Source organism: Cervus elaphus, chromosome 26 (assembly GCF_910594005.1).
Source record: "Cervus elaphus chromosome 26, mCerEla1.1, whole genome shotgun sequence".
In the NCBI taxonomy this organism is placed as follows: Eukaryota; Metazoa; Chordata; class Mammalia; order Artiodactyla; family Cervidae; genus Cervus; species Cervus elaphus.
This window is the reverse complement of record NC_057840.1, coordinates 26,346,696-26,363,284: the sequence shown is the minus strand read 5'-3', so window position 1 is coordinate 26,363,284 and position 16,589 is coordinate 26,346,696. Positions and strand designations below refer to the sequence as shown.

At 37.3% G+C, this 16,589-nt stretch overlaps 1 protein-coding gene across 9 annotated transcripts in view; it reads right to left on the bottom strand.

Annotated features, from left to right (window-relative positions):
- Nucleotides 1-16,589, bottom strand: part of ADGRG6 (adhesion G protein-coupled receptor G6) — a 153,908-nt gene that overhangs the window by 91,722 nt on the left and 45,597 nt on the right. The window lies entirely within an intron of this gene.

Genomic DNA, 16,589 nt, shown 5'->3' with positions numbered 1-16,589 from the left:
GGCCCTGACCTCAGCCAGCCGCACAGCATCAGCTGGGAGCTTGTTAGACCTACTAAACAAAATCTGTATTTTAATGAGATTTTCTGGTGATTCCCCAGTACACTAAAATCTGAAAAGTGCTCCTTTAAGTAATGACATACTACAAAATCAATTCGCAATCTCCACACATGTGCCTGCTTCCAAGAAGATCTATCTGCCCCTCCTGCATCTTTATTAAAATATTATTTTGTTATTTTATTTTTGGCCGCGCTGGGTCTTCATTGCTTTGTGCAGGCTTTCTCTAGTTGTGGCGGGTGGGGGGCTACTCTTGTTGAGGTGAGTGGGCTTCTCACTGCCTCGCCTTCTCTTGTTGCAAAGCACGAGCGCTAGGCACTCAGGCTTCAGTAGTTGCAGAGCGTGAGCTTGGTAGTGGTGGCTCGCGGGCTGTACGGTGGGGGATTAATTACTCCACGGCACGGGAAATCTTTCCAGACCGGGGATCGAACCTGCGTCCCCGGCACTGGCAGGTGGATTCTTATCCACTGTAAACCTGGGAGGTCCCCTCCTGCATCTCTTAGTCATATTTGTACCATGACCCCAGAGGAGGACCTCTCACCTGAAGAGAATCAAATCAGGGGCTTGGCTGCTCAGTCAGATTACCTCTCTATGAAGTTAGAGACACAAATTTTTCAGAGAATGATGAACAACAGAATGACAAAGTTATATAAACACAAAGGTATCAGCTTCCTTTGCCACTTGCAAACAAAGACACTGATGAGCAAATAGAGAAAAGAGAAAGAGAGAAAATGTAAGAACAGAGAGATAAGGGAAAACCAGTCCTCTGAAAAACAGAGACTCTCATTCTAGACACTCCATGTCCAGTCACCAGCAGAGGAGCTGTTCTTTGTGGCTTGAGCTTGGATCCTTTGACCAGAACTCTCCTACCATGCCGCTTCTTCTCTTGATCCATTGTTTGTAGATTTCTGATCACATAACCAAGTCTGCCCCAAGCCAACCCTTATAGGGCTCTCCTCTGTCTTCAGCTCTTCCTCTCCTCACTCATTCTCGCTGGGTGATCTCATCCAGAGGCCTTCCTTATGTCCAAATGCAGATGACATACATGTTCTACTGTACACCAAACCATACTCATGCATGTCTGCTCAACTTGGACACTTCACAGATTCTTCGATCCAAACACTGTTCCTCCAACCACTTATTCATGTTCTAAGTGCTAGCTGTAAGAAAATCATCCAAACGAGAACTCTGAATATCCCTTCTCTCTTCTTTCCTCTACGCCCCTTAAAGTGGTTTGTCAAGGGCTATGACATCATTTTCTTCATGGTTCTTTCATTTCTCCCCTTCTCTCGTTCCTGTGGCCACTTAGTTCTTATCTTTCCTCCCTTAGAAAAAAGTTCAGTAACTAGTCTTTTTGTCAATAGTCTTGTTATCTCTGACTCATTCTCCCCATCACTACAGGAAATATCTACGAAAATGAAAGTGCAAGTATAAAAATATTTACTCTAATTCAAAATCTTCTCTTAAATCCAATGAAGCAAGCATCTTTGAATGACCATATAGTGCTCCATATTTGTCCCGTTTGCATTTTCTAATTCGTCACTCAACAATCCCCAACATCCATTTACCCAGTAAAGAGTTATTAAGCAGCTATGTACCTGGCACTGTGGTCTGGTGCTGGAAATAAGTTGTGAGCAAGATATAACCCCAGATTTTATGGAATGTATCAGTTCAGTTCAGTTCAGTCACTCAGTCATGTCTGACTCTTTGCAACCCCATGAATCGCAGCACGCCAGGCCTCCCTGTCCATCACCAACTCCCGGAGTTTACTCAAACTCATGTCCGTCGAGTCGGTGATGCCATCTAGCCATCTCATCCTCTGTCGTCCCCTTCTCCTCCTGCCCTCAATCCCTCCCAGCATCAGGGTCTTTTCCAATGAGTCAACTCTTCGCATGAGGTGGCCAAAGTACTGGAGTTTCAGCTTCAGCATCAGTCCTTCCAATGAACACCCAGGACTGATCTCCTTCAGGATGGGCTGGTTGGATCTCCTTGCAGTCCAGATTACTGCAAATACAGATAAATAAGTAGATAGTGATAATACAATGTGAAAATTGCTCTGATGGTGCGTGCGTATGTGCTCGCTCAGTTGCTCAGCCGTGTCTGACTCTTTGTGACCTCATGGAGCCCGCCAAGCTCTTCTGTCCATGGAATTTCCCAAGCAAGGATACTTTAGTGGATAGCCATTTCTTCCTCCAGGGGATCTTCCTGATCCAGGAAGAAAACCGATGTCTCCTGTGTCTCCTGCATTGGGACACAAATTCTTTACCACTGAGCCACATGGGAAGCTCATGATGGAGCAGGTAGACGAGTAGATGACTGCAACTACCTAGGTTTAGGTTTTGTAGAAATAGAACCATTTCTAACAGCTGAGAAAGAAACTGAGGCCTAAACATGCAGCAGATAAATTGGCCAATGGAAGAGGGGAGACAGAGGGGAAAAAGAGAGTCCTGCACAGTAGGGTCACCAGGTTGCATCAGCTTGTGGGTGAGAGATAGCATGAATTGTTCCAGTAACTTAAGAGTTTTGTTTAGCTGAAGCAGAGTGTACAAAATGGGGAGAAACATTAGATAAAGACGGCAAGCTAGGCCAAGATTAGATTCTGCAGTGTTTTGCAAGCAATGCTAAAGAAAAATTTTTTAAATGGAATATGAGCAGTAGGGAAAATTAAAAGGTTTTAATTATGGGAAAATAAAATAATCAGATTTGTATTTAGCACATTTTTAAAACCTCACCCTTGTGCACATAAACACACAATTACCAGTGAACAAAAACTGTTGTAAGAATAACTGCAGCCTTATGCAAAGGGTTTGAGAGATGACAAGAAGAGAGACAAAAGACAGAAAACTATCCTGGCAGCTCGTTTGTGGAAAGAAAAAAGCAGTCACGGTGGTAAAGGAAGATTAATTCTACTAAGATTCAGTGAAGCAAAGCCTAATTGTTGACAGGTAAGATCAAAACACAGCAAAATGACCAATCTAGTGTTTATCAAAGATGTCTTACTTTGATGTATTATCTCTTTCAAAAAAAAAAAAAAAAACAGGAAACTATAAAAAAACAAACACTCACCTAATGTTCATTTCACTTAAGAATGCCACAGAAAACCTGGGATTATCTAGGCAGCATTGCAGGGTAAAACTGGTTTATGTTAGTATTACCCAGAAAAGTACTGCTAAATCTCACCAACATAAGTGGAGAATGTCTTAGCATCATAAAAGCTAATTATAGTTCTAATACCCATCAAGGCAATGATGTCATTACTGGCTAAACAGCACATGACTAATTCCTTGAGCACTGAATGCAGCTAATGAGATATCCATGTAAAGTGCTTGCTCATAGAGAGATGCTCAAATAATATTCATTTATAGTGTTGTGACTGTGGTTATTATTTAATAGCAGAGCATGTTAGTCATACTTTGGTTCGTTCATTCATTTATTCATTCAATTTTCTGGGCCCCTACTTCCATTCATTTTCAGTTTTCTTTTAAATATCTTTACATTTATGTTTATCAGAGGGTGGTCAGAGGGAAAGTAGGATTAAAAGGTCCCTTTTATTATGGGTGCAGGTGTGGAACCTGAAATTAATAGCTAGAACTAGTTTTGGTTTTAGAAACTTACCCTCCAAATAAGTTGGGACAATATATTAGGAAGAAGATGGCAGTAGGTGCATCTTAGCTCAAATTTTCCAAGTGAGCCTTTAATTTGAGGATTAAAAAAAAAAACACTCAGGTCTGTGCACTTAAATAGGAGCAATTTAAACAGTCAAGGTTTGGAGCAAAGCAAATTATCAATGCAACTGGATAATTCTGTCCCTTTATGCAGTACTTTTTAATGTAAACAACTTAGTAATAAGGAAGAATTGATGTAAAAATTACATAATATAGATTTTAAAAAATAAAGAAAGATTTTTTTCAGTACAACTTTCCATTTTATACATAAATAGGTTGTTTAAATATGCTGTCTAACTGCCTTAAGTTAATCCATCACTGGAATTAATTACTTTTCAAAATATTTATACAGTGTTAACTTTGCACATAAATCTCAAGTATTAGAGAAGTGTGTGTGTGAGAGAGAAATAGATTATCTCAAGTTTTAGTAAATTCTAAAGTGGAACTTTGAAAAATTGTCTGTTAGTCCAACTTCTTTCTAGCTAACTCACAAGTTCTAGCTGATTAAAAATAAAATTATTATGGTAAAAATCCATTATAGTAAGAACAATATGCTTATGAAGCTGAACTAGAAGCTTTCTCAAGATCCTTTCCAGATCTAAAATTATTACCATTCAAGGTATTTTCTTAATGTGAATACATGCCATATAAACCCATATAAAGTCATAAACCCATCTTCTCTGGAGGTGAAGAGAAAAAAAAATAACTGCAATAACAACCAACATTTAGTGAATGACTACTTTGTGCCAGGTGAGAGGGGATTAAATTGTCTTCTTGAAATAATCTATGGTTATGTGAACATTTGGGACACATGACAAGTGGATCACAGTGGGTTCTGCTCTTGGCTCTTGACTGGCCTTGGTTTCCATATTTGAAGGAAATGCCTTTTCTGGTTCTAAAACTCTAGTGGAGTGACAGATCAGAGCTTCAGCTGCCCCTCCACTGGAAGAAACTTCTGGGAGAGTCATGAAGACATTGGACGCTTCCCCAAGGAAAGCTCAAGAGATTATAAGGAAGAGGGTCTTTTCGCGTATTCATGAGTCCCAACTTGTTTGTGTTATTTGTCCACATTGGAGCCATAAATCAGCCAGTGCAGGCTGAATGCAAGTGGAGTTTAGTGCTCGGCAAACATCCTGGCTTCTGGGATATATTCCGACTGCTCAAGAAATTTCCACATCTTGCTAACAGTACTAATTGTGCTATTTTGATATTGCTGGCTTAGAGTTACAGAGCAAGTTGTGACAGATTGTGAAGATTTAGAGTGTGGTTACATCAAGGGAAAAAAAATCACCTTCCTTCTACTTAATATAGCTGCTTTTGTATGTTCTTGATGCCTACCAGCTTACTTTATAAAAGAAAAAAAATAATCTATTACTTTCATAAAGTGAATACACTTACTGAACAATGAGGCTGAACTTTGGTCTGCTACTCTATTGCCAAAATGTTTATCTAATTTCAAGCTGCACTGGGCTGGGGAAGAGGCGATGTAGGGGTAACATTGTACAGACGCTGGCAGGTTATTTACATCCAGGCAGCTTCATCAGCTTCTCCACAGTTAAATGGCTTCACCCCTGCCCCGGGGAGCCTTCACACCAATCAACAGTCTGCAGCAAAAACACATTGGAAGAAGTTCATGAAGTTCACCACGCTGGATAATTACAAGTTACCAGGATAGTATAAAAATCCACTTGCTTACTGTCCTCTTTCAGCCAGCTTTATTTTTAAACTGCAGAAAAATGGGAGAGTGACTTGTTTATAGGTGAGTGAATAAAGTCACACCTGCAGGCAAGCCAGAGAGGAAGCCAAACCACCAAAAGCGGGTGGGTTGGGTGGTCTACACGGCAAACAGGGTCGCGTGTGTCCCGTTGGAGGTGCTGATCTAAGAACAGAAGTTGGTCAGTGGCAGGAGGGCTGAGCCGGGCGGACACACCTCTGTCGCTGGAGAGTGCTGGAGGACTCGGGCTGCTCAGGACTCTTCCACCGGCTTCTGGGGAAGCCGAGCCATCATTGGGTCTTCCGTAAATTGCTCCTACACCCACAGGCACCATTGAGCTTTGCGGAGTTGTTTGAGGGAAGTGTTGTGTTAAGTCGATCAGTTGTGTCTGAGTCTCTGCCACCCCGTGGACTGTAGCCTGCCAGGCTCCCCTGTCCATGGAATTCTCCAGAATACTGGAATGGTTTGCCATTCCCTTCTCCAGGGGATCTTCCTGACCCAGGGATTGAACCTGGGTATGCTGCATCGCAGGTGGAATTTTTAGTCTGAGCCACCAGGGAAGCCCATTAGAGGGAAAGAGAAATATTATTTTAATATAGAGATTCCTTTCATGATCCCATTCAGAACAGCAAGTGGGGAAATTTTTTAGGGTGTTATCTAAGGAAGTTATTTTGAAATAACAATAGGTATAATACTATTCTTGCTCAGTAGCAAGTATAATACAAAGCTCAGTCACCCCCGACTCATCAGACTGAGCCCCAGGAATTAATAAAATGACATTAAGAAGGTCCACCTTACAGAAAAACTGAAAAGGAAATCCAAACAATGGCAATGTGGGATTCCAGGATAAATACAAAGCTCTAGATACACACATATCATTTCCCAGGGAAGGATATATGATGAGAAGGCCATGTGCCATTTTGGCATCAAATCTCCATTCAAAAAAGATGGTTTAGGTTTCTCGATTCCTTCATAGTAATTAAATTAAGTAGGAGATAATTAAGATAACATCTTTTCTGAAAATCATTTGCTAAGATAATTTGAGTAAAATTTCTATTCAAGGCAATCAAAATTATTTTCTTCTCCAATAACTTTTTGTTTGGGGGATGAGCAAGACATTAGGCATTTTTCTGAAGGACCACTCAGCCAACGTGGTTCTGTCCCAAGCAGAAGGACTGCTAGCCTCACTGTGCAAAATGAGCCAAAACAAAAAATATTTGCTTGTAAAGTGATATTAATAGTTTGCACATATGTGATTTTATTGAAAGGAATACTTTTTTAAATTATCAAAAATATTTTTTCTCCAACATACATCTTTTTCACAGATACTATTTTATGATGTTTTACAATTATTTTTCTACAAAACTGAAAGTCATGATTCACAAGTGAGCAAGGCAGAAAAAGGTCCTTGGTCACTATATGTCTCATAACAAACAACAGTCAATGAGAAATATACGAACCATGCTGAACTTAAAATGCAGGCCAAAGCTCTTGGCTAAAACATAAAAGAAATGTTCCTGTAGGAAAACCTTAATGCATAGCAACAAACGCAGGGTCGTAGCTAGTCATTAGCATTCAAACACAGTAGAGACCCTTTTCACAAAAGAACATGAGCAAAGCAAACCATAAAGGACAGCCTATCTTGTCATGTCTGTTCACTATATTTAAACATTTGCTCACTGCAGAGCTGAAAATTAAGCACCTATAGTTCACATAAGGTCTTTTGGAAGCAAATCTAAGTTTCCATGTGGACTGGCTTCGGAGTTGCTCCTATGCCAACATCTGTACAGCTGTTCTCAGTACATACACCCTCCAAAAACTGGACTAGAAATAGCTCACTGCCCGGCTGGGACTCTGCACAGCATTTCCGTGAAAGACAGCACTGTCCTCTGAAGCACACTATTCAACAATTAGATTCGGGCTGCTGAAGCGAAAAGACAAAGGCCCCACTATATCCTGTGTAGTTCTATCAATGTGCTTCATGATGTCATTTTTAGGTACAGCCTTCCCATTCACAGTCTGATTTACAGGGTTTCTAGGGATGTAGAAACTATGCAAAAAGATGTGCATCTACCTCTTTGGGTACAGTCTTTCCAGAAGTATACAAAAATAAAGACTTCAGTATGAAAACTTCATGTCAAAGTAACTTTTCTATCAAAACCATTAATAAAGGTAAATGTTAATGTTAATGAAACTTTAATGGAAAAAAGTATCCCCACTTGTACCCTACTTGGTACAACATCCAAAGAAAGTAAATGTGCTGCTTCTTTTTGTTGCCTTCAGTAGACTGGAAAAAATTTAAGAAATAAAAATTTTTTTTTTCTTTTCTTTTTTTTTTATATTGTAGTGGTTTTTGCCATACATTGACATGAATCAGCCATGGATTTACACATGTTCCCCTTCCCAATCCCCCCTCCCAAGAAATAAAAATTAAAAAAAGAAAAAGATAATGGCAATGCTCAGTTGATTTGATCCTGGAATTTCGGGGAAGGCTGGAGGGAACACTCTGCACTAGGAATGTTTGATATAAAGTTGTGATTAAGCCATCTTATGATGAGTGCCATCTTGCTAGGTATAACTGGAGTAGCATTATGGCAGATTAAACTATCACATTTTCCTCTCAACCTCCTTTGGTAACTGGGGTAAGGAGATATAGGGAAGTAATACAGGGAAGTAAAATAAAATAGATTTTAGACATAGCTTGGGTGGGAGCCCTTTGCTGTCTGCTTCCTCTTTGATTCTTTGAGTTATATCCAATAAAAATGGAAGTAGAGAGGAAAAAAAAAACCCCAACATATGGCTATCTCTAAGATGACCAACTTATCTTGGATTCATTCTGTAACACTGCTTAATGCCAGTACACAAACTTACAAATTCCCTTCATCCCACAGACAAAGACTTGGGGTTTTCTGCTTGTTTGTTTTGGTTTTAGGGGGGAAGATGAGAAAATCTGAAAATCTTGTGATACACACTCTGAAATTCAAGACTATTTTTCTTGGCAGTCTTCATCTAATTTTATTTGCTTGCTGTATTTGTCAGGTTTTCCTATGGATTAAACAACACGAATTCATAACATGAGCTAGGCTAAAATAAAGAAAGAAAGAAAGAATCACAAAGGACAAAGTTCTACATGCACACACATAATATGTTCCCCTTCTGGACACATACAGGATATAGATGCAGACAATTTCCATGAAGTCAGGGAGTGTGGCTACTTGATTCACTGCTAAATATCCAATGCTCACTGTTAGGCATGGCAAAGATTCACCACTCAAATACCCAGAAATTAAGAAACACACACACACATGTACTTCAAAATTACACACCATTAACATATATGCTTTTACATATATGCTTTTACATATATTTTAGATATATGTATTATAAGATAATTAAAAAAAATAATCAGAATCCTTATAGAAAAAAACCCAAGTTGTTTGTTCTTTTCTGGTCGTAACAGAAAAACTAGAATTCCATTTTAGGCTGAGATTATATTTGGTTTCACAAAATATGTTTGCTTCACTCTAGAATCAACGACTCAATGGACATGAGTGTGAGTAAACTCTGGGAGTTGGCGATGGACAGGGAGGCCTGGCCTGCTGCAGTCCATGGGGTTGCAAAGAGTCGGACACGACTGAGCGACTGAACTGAACTGAAGTGAATCAATCTATACTTACTTACTCAGCACACAATAAGTCTAAAGCATATGTTGTAAGCATTAAAGAGGAAAATGATTTACTTTGGGAAAAATAAGAAGCCACAGTAGTTGCTGTTCAGTCGCTCAGTCTTGTCTGACTCTTTGTGACCCCGTGGACTGCAGCACGCCAGGCCTCCCTGTCCATCATCGTCCCCTGGAGCTTACCCAAACTCATGGTCCACTGAGTCGGTGATGCCATCCAGCCATCTCATCCTCTGTCATCTCCTTCTCCTCCTGCCTTCAATCTTTCCAAGCATCAGGGTCTTTTCCAATGAGTCAACTCTTCGCATGAGGTGGCCAAAGTACTGGAGTTTCAGCTTCAGCATCAGTCCTTCCAATGAACACCCAGGACTGATCTCCTTTAGGATGGACTGGTTGGATTTCCTTGCAGTCCAAGGGACTCTCATGAGTCTTCTCCAACACCACAGTTCAAAAGCATCAATTCTTTGGCATTCAGCCTTCTTTATGGTCCAACTCTCACATCCATACATGACCACTGGAAAAACCACAGCTTTGACTAGACGGACCTTAGCAGAGCAGTCACAAATTTCCCAAAGTAGGAGAGTCACTTGTACGTAAGGCCAGTTGTTGACATTATACATTTTATCAACTTAAACCACCCAGATCTCTAGTCTCAATAACATTTAGCAGAATCTCACTTTGTGTGGAAAGCTAGGTCACCTACCGCATGCCTCTCATTTTACAGATGTGGAAGCTAAGGCCCAGAGTTACCAACTGACTTGCCAAAAAGAACACTATGAATTAAAATCAAAATGAGAAACATTTCTGTTTCCCAACTATGCTAAATGCAAATATTCTCTAATATGTATATGCCTATGATATATTTAAAGGCAGAAAATAAATTTTAGCATGCCTATAGGACTTCCCTGGTGGCTCAGATGGTGGCCAATGCAGGAGATTCCGGTTCGATTTCTGGGCAGAGAAGATCCCCTAGAGAAGGGAATGACAACCCACTCCAGTGTTCTTGCCTGGAGAATCCCATGGAGAGAGGAGCCTAGCTGGCTCTAGTCCGTGGGGTCGCAAAGGAGTCGCACACAAAATAATAACTAAACAACAGCAACAATCAAAATATGCTGTTGATAAATGAAACCTCCTATATTACCATTAATACTTCAAGTAATTTTTAGGAAACTTTTTCTTCTTTTTCTATGAAGTCTAAATATCTCAAAAGAAAATCTTATGTTCAAATATTGCTTTGCTCATGATCCATAAATATTTTTTCAAGCAAAGAGAGCAAGTTATTTAGTCACAAAGTATACTTTGTATTCACACTGAGGTAACAGATGCTTTCAAATGATGTTGGGAATGAAGAGAGAAGTAAATTAGAAAAGGATATTTTTCATTATCCTATTTTTACCAACCCAAAGATACACACTGTTCCCACTGAAAAAACGACCTATCTTTCGCCTATATCTAAATTTTCCTTTTGATCTTTTAACATTTGATGCAGAGTCCAATCATAAGACGGTTCAGTTGATCAAAGACGGATTGTCATATTCCCTTTGATGCATCCTCAAGAGGGCTTAACAAACACCATTTTAAAAATATACTGTACCAGAACATAAACCTATCACTCATGTTTGTTTTTTATTGAATTTCTGGTAACCGAGTGGTGTGATGATTCTCAAAACCCAAATTCCACCACTCCATTACCATGTAGCTAATGGGTTCAGAAAAATCCAACCACAAAAACATAATCACAGTAGTTCTCTGTAAAGTGGTACCTGAAACCTCATTGATTACGACACTTAAAATATTCCCTGTGAAGGTCAAATTCAAAACATATTTATGAAAAATAAACCTTTATGTTTAGATTTTAAATCTGTTGGCCAGGATAAACATGGTAGTTTGGTCCAAAATATAAAAAACGAACATAGAAATCCAGGAGAATATTTAGCTACCTTATCCAAATAAAAACTCTTGTCTGTACTTGAAAGTTATGATGAAGAGCTCCCCAGGAATTTAGAAATCAGATTGGTCTTTAAAGCATTAAACTTTAACTCTTTTGCATTGATACCAACAGACAGAGTCATCTTAGAAAAAGAGAATCTTTCTGAGACCAGTAAGATATGACTGTTATCAAAATGAATGTGGAGAAACAGTTACAATAGATATGGTAAAAGGAAAATCTGAGAACTCAGTGGTAATACCTATCTATGTATTATACTAGGCCAGCAAGAAAATCCTAGAAAATGGCCCAGAGTCCTTGTGCCACTAAGATTAAGACTCTCAAAAAAAAAAAAAAAAGATTAAGACTCTCATGAAATGGATACACAAAGTTCATTTGTATTGATAGGGTTAAACACTGGATTCATCACAATCTTTTAATTCATACTCAGACCACTTCTGGTTTCTTCTTTAGGTGTGCCATCTACTCTTCTGGCTCCTCTGATAGATATTACTCATTATATATCAAGAAACTGGCTCACTGAGATTTGGTTTCTCAAGTAAAGCGATATCCCCATGACAGCCATGCAAGGAGGGGTAATTTCAAAAATATTTAACAACCATAACAGCTTGGGCTCCAACCAATTAGAGGAGATGATGGCCAGGAAGGTGGCCATAAAAAACAGTCATCAGGCTTGACTCAGATTTCTGTACTCATTTTTCTTATCCCTTGACTTGTACATAAACTTTCAGTTACTTGTTTTTCTTCCCTCTTTCACTGTGAGATCCATGAGCACAGGGACTTATTTACCACTGTATCCACAAAACGTAGTCTAATTCCTGGTCCTGGTCCCGAAAATAAATAAAAGAATGAATGAATGAAAAAATGAAGGAGTAAGTATTAGTTTGGGAGAATCTACCATTAAGAGATGGATCCACTTTCACAGTGGGCTCAAAATGAAATTGAGCCTCCAAGACTGAGGGATAGCCTAATTCACCAAGGACACCTTCAGGGAGGTCACCAGAGGAAACAGTTTTAGCATCCTTCCTGGAAGCAGACCACTATCTTGACCCAGTCTTTCAGACAACCTGAGGATTCCCCACCCCCACACACACACAACCTACAGTGGGATTATCAACATAAGAAAACTTTACATTCTTTGTCTTCTCAACACAAATCTAAGACATAACAACAGCCAAAACATTTAACGGATTAAGATCCTAAGTCAATTTTGCCACAAATTAAAGTCTGGATAGAAGTTAAAAGTTTGATTACTGAAAGTCACTTTGACCATGTAATAATTAAGCTTCCCTTTTCAATTTGCTATGCTTTAGTCCAAGACTATTAACCATGTTGCCATTGGGGAAAATGCAATTTTAGTTGATGACATTATCTGATCATAAATTTATGTTTCAACACAAAATAAGTCATCTTAAAGGGGACATTCAGAACATGCAGGGGGTGGGGTGCCAGGATTTATGATATTCTATTTCCTTCCTTTTTGTGGGTCACTAAAAATTCACATATTTAACTGACATGTAAATTAGAAAGACTATTTTGAATTCAAACACAGTTGATCATTATATGAATAAGATTTCTTAACCAAAAAAACAATAGGTTTAATATAGTGCTTTATATGTACAAACCAAAATTTGTTCAGTATTTTCATTGTTTGTAGTATCTTTATAGCTATCAGCCAACAAGTATAAGTAGAACAGTCTTCATCATGGCTATCAAGGATAACAAGATATTTTTTCAAGTTATGTACATTTTCCCCTAGTCTAGTTCCTAACTAAAAACTAAAAAAAATGAAAGGCAACTGCACTTTTATATCAAAAACTCAATGCATCAACAAATCTGTAACATCTATTTCTTTCTCCTTTGCTACTTATTAGGAAATCTCTCAGTCATGCAAAGCTTTTACTAAAAAATGAATATTTCTCAAGTCCCCTTGGACTTTTATAATTTGCAGTATTTTACAATCTGATTGTTGAATGAGTCATACTTCTGATATTTATTGGGGCTGACTTGACTCTCAATTCTCCTAATCTCTGATTCCACCTTTCTGCCTTGCTCTAGCCACTTTACCTGGAACTATTTGAAGCTGAAGTAGAATCAATTCATTTCCTAATAGCTCCATCATTTAAAGAGATCTTCAAGTACCATAAGCTCATCAATATGTTTTATTGCAAGGACAGCTTGATAACTACAATTCTAGGATCTTACAGAATGTCCATCATAATGTTAGATATGTTCAAAAGTAGCATATGTGTGTGTTTATGTCCTCTCTATCACCTTTCAATTTTAAATCTTATCTACCAACTATTGCCTAAAATAGAATGGAAACAGAGCTTTTAATCTGTAGTTTAAAGGCACCCAGTTACTTCAACAAAAGTTCCTGGAGGAGGCAGTACCTAGTAGTATCAATCATCTAAATAAAATACCATTTAACTAGTTAATGGTAAAATTTTCTAGACTGTCTAGCTTTGGGAATTTCCTTCCTGTGAGAGTCCTTTAAATAATATTCCACACTATTTTCTTTAAACATGTCCAGAACTAAATACCAATTTACATGCATCCAAAGGATAAATCATATTATATCTTTTCTTTCGAGAATGGATATTTTGTATGTACTGTAACCATGACCTAAGATAGTTCCATGTGATATACTAAAATGCATGTACAACATTCAGACTGTAATCATAAAGTATTTCAAATACTCTTTTACTACTAAGTTATAGTATAAAGAAAAACAGATTATCACATTGTTAGATGGTTTTTCTCAAGTATGTATTTCTTTCACTTGAGCTCACGTAATATTTTTCTTATCACTAATACTTTGGAAACAAAACAATCAATGACTCCATCTAGAAAAGACTTTTTCTCCTCTTTACACAGAGTAATAAATTCAAAATAATAAATCATGTATCAGCATGTAAGCTAGATCTTTCTGATTTCCCTATGAATGCCCTTTCAAGTCTTCCAACCAAAAAAAAAAAAAAAAATCCAGTAGGAACTGTAGCTATTTGTTCAACAAAGATATCTTTCATACATTTCATTTAGTATCTAGATAAACTGTAGAAACAGGACTTCAGTGCTGTAAATTTTAAGTACTAGCGAAATACCATATAACAAACTATGGGGTAATATAAATCTTAATGTTTCATTCCAGGAGAATGTAAATTAAGAACTTCCCCATTTTGTTTTCTTTTGCCAGATAATTCACACAAAATGTCTTAAATTTTTGTACCTTATTAAAATAATGAACTGCAAATTTTCACATCTCTGGATCTGGCTAATCTAAAAGTTTGTTGTTTAGTCACTAAGTCACGTCTGACTCTTTTGCAACCCCATGGACTGTAGCCTGACAGGCTTGTCTGTCATGTGATTTCCCAGGAAAGAATATTGGAGTGGGTTGCATTTTCTTCTCCAGGGGATCTTCCCAACCCAGGGATCGAACCCATGACTTCTGTTTGGCAGAAGGAGGATTCTTTACCACTGAGCCACCAGGAAAGCCCAATCTAAAAGTTATGGATAATTAAATATTATGATGCTTGGAAACTAAATATATTTTTCCAAACCAGATAACTTTCCTTCTCGTCTTCAATGGTAATTAAAATATTAAGACTAATTTCATATTCAAGTTTTTAAATCCATAATTTAGTACTTATACTTTATAGATTTTTTAATAAACTAAAATCTATAAAATGTTTATCTAAAAACCTTATCTTTTTATCTTTCATAGAACAATTTCACTAAACTAGATCATTAGGGAGAAATCATAATTTAAAATAAAGAGCAAAGAAAATCTTATTCGAATATACTGGCTGTACCTCCTCATTTTATTAAGTGATAAATATAATTTGTTTTCTGAATGTTATTTAAAGTAGGATTTAATATTTATTTGCTTAAAGATGGTTCACTAATTCTAGATACTGAATTTTTGAAAGATACTATGTTATTTTCTTACCTCCAAGTCACATAAGTTCTGAAAAATCCCATGGACAGAGGAGCCTGGTAGGCTGCAGTCCACAGGGTCAAAAAGACTCAGACATGACTTAGAAACTAAACAACAATAAGTTCTTCAGGACTATGAATAATACACAGATGCTTATCAAGGTATCATTAAAATTATTAAATAAAAATACAGAAAAAGCAGGATATTAACTTTATATACAGTAATGTCAAAAAAGTATCTTATTTTCACAGAAAATACAGAGAATACATTTATAGACAAGTTTTTTTTTTTTTAATCAGTTAATATTAGTATCAACAGTCCATTCATGTATATCTGGGAACCATGTTGGGGTACATGTACAAGTTGTATAGCATAAGAGTAAATCAGAAGTCAGAATTTCATCTGTATTTGTAGGAGAAATTTCACTTATCTAAATATGTTTGTAAATAAATAAACCTGAATTTTTTCATTACTTTCCTCTTCTAAATAGCGAAATATATATTTACTCTGGGGAAAATGACAATTTACAACAGATGACTATGAATGAAACTGATTTTATTCATTTATCTACCATGTGATTAGTTTTGTTAAGGAATTTTGGTAATTTTTTTAAATTGCTTATACAGTTAGCAAAGTTAAAAAAAAAAAAAATCTGAGAAGAACAATGGAAACAATTTTACTACCAGGTCTGTGGTTTACTAATTTTACCTTGGGGGGAAAAAAAACTGAAATAGTTAATTATGAAAATTTCTTTATGCTTTATTTAGTTGGTAAAGCTTTAATAAGAACACTTTATTTAGATGGTAAAGCTTTAACAAGAAAGCACAAAAAATTGGGAGTTTTATAATAAATATTTTCAAGTTAATGGTAGAGATCATTTCTCCTGAAATTCTTTTTAAAAGACTATATACTGTGTGCCATGAACAATAAAAATTGTTCAATTTCCCCTTGTTTATTCAGAACACTATAATTTCTCATTTTAAATAATGATCACTGTACTATAGCATAAATAAGGACTGGGAAAGCATTACAGAACTGGGTCTCCTCTGGAATTTGACTTTTGGAATAAATCCCTGAGATAAACTTAGTTTCCTAATGTTCTTCCTTTCAATTTCCTTTCAATTTTCTCTTTGCCTCTGGAGAATTTTTTTTCCACTCAGTTATACTCTGTCTCTCTACACTTGTTAACATCTCTCCAAAACTCCTACTACCGGCTTGCCCTCCACTCTAGTTTATCCCCTCTTTGCACAAAGGTCTTTATGGCATCATGCCCTGATGACAAGCTAAATTGCCAAATGCTGGAACTATCGGCCTCTTAAGAGGTGAACTGCACCAAAAAAGTGTTTTCTAGATTAACCCTAAATGGCAAGTTTTCCAGGCATGGGATCTGATTCAGATTACACTTTTGACATTCATTTCAATGAATGAAGTTCCGGTGATAAAGTTTTTTGTTTCTAAATTGGTTTTCATTGGTTAAATGCTCGTAGAATTACAGAACTCTAATTGGAACAGAATTACAGAGGGTCAAGTCCACTGTTTCATTTTCTAACCTAGAAGGAGGTTAAGAGAGGAGGATAGGAAGAAGAGGCAGG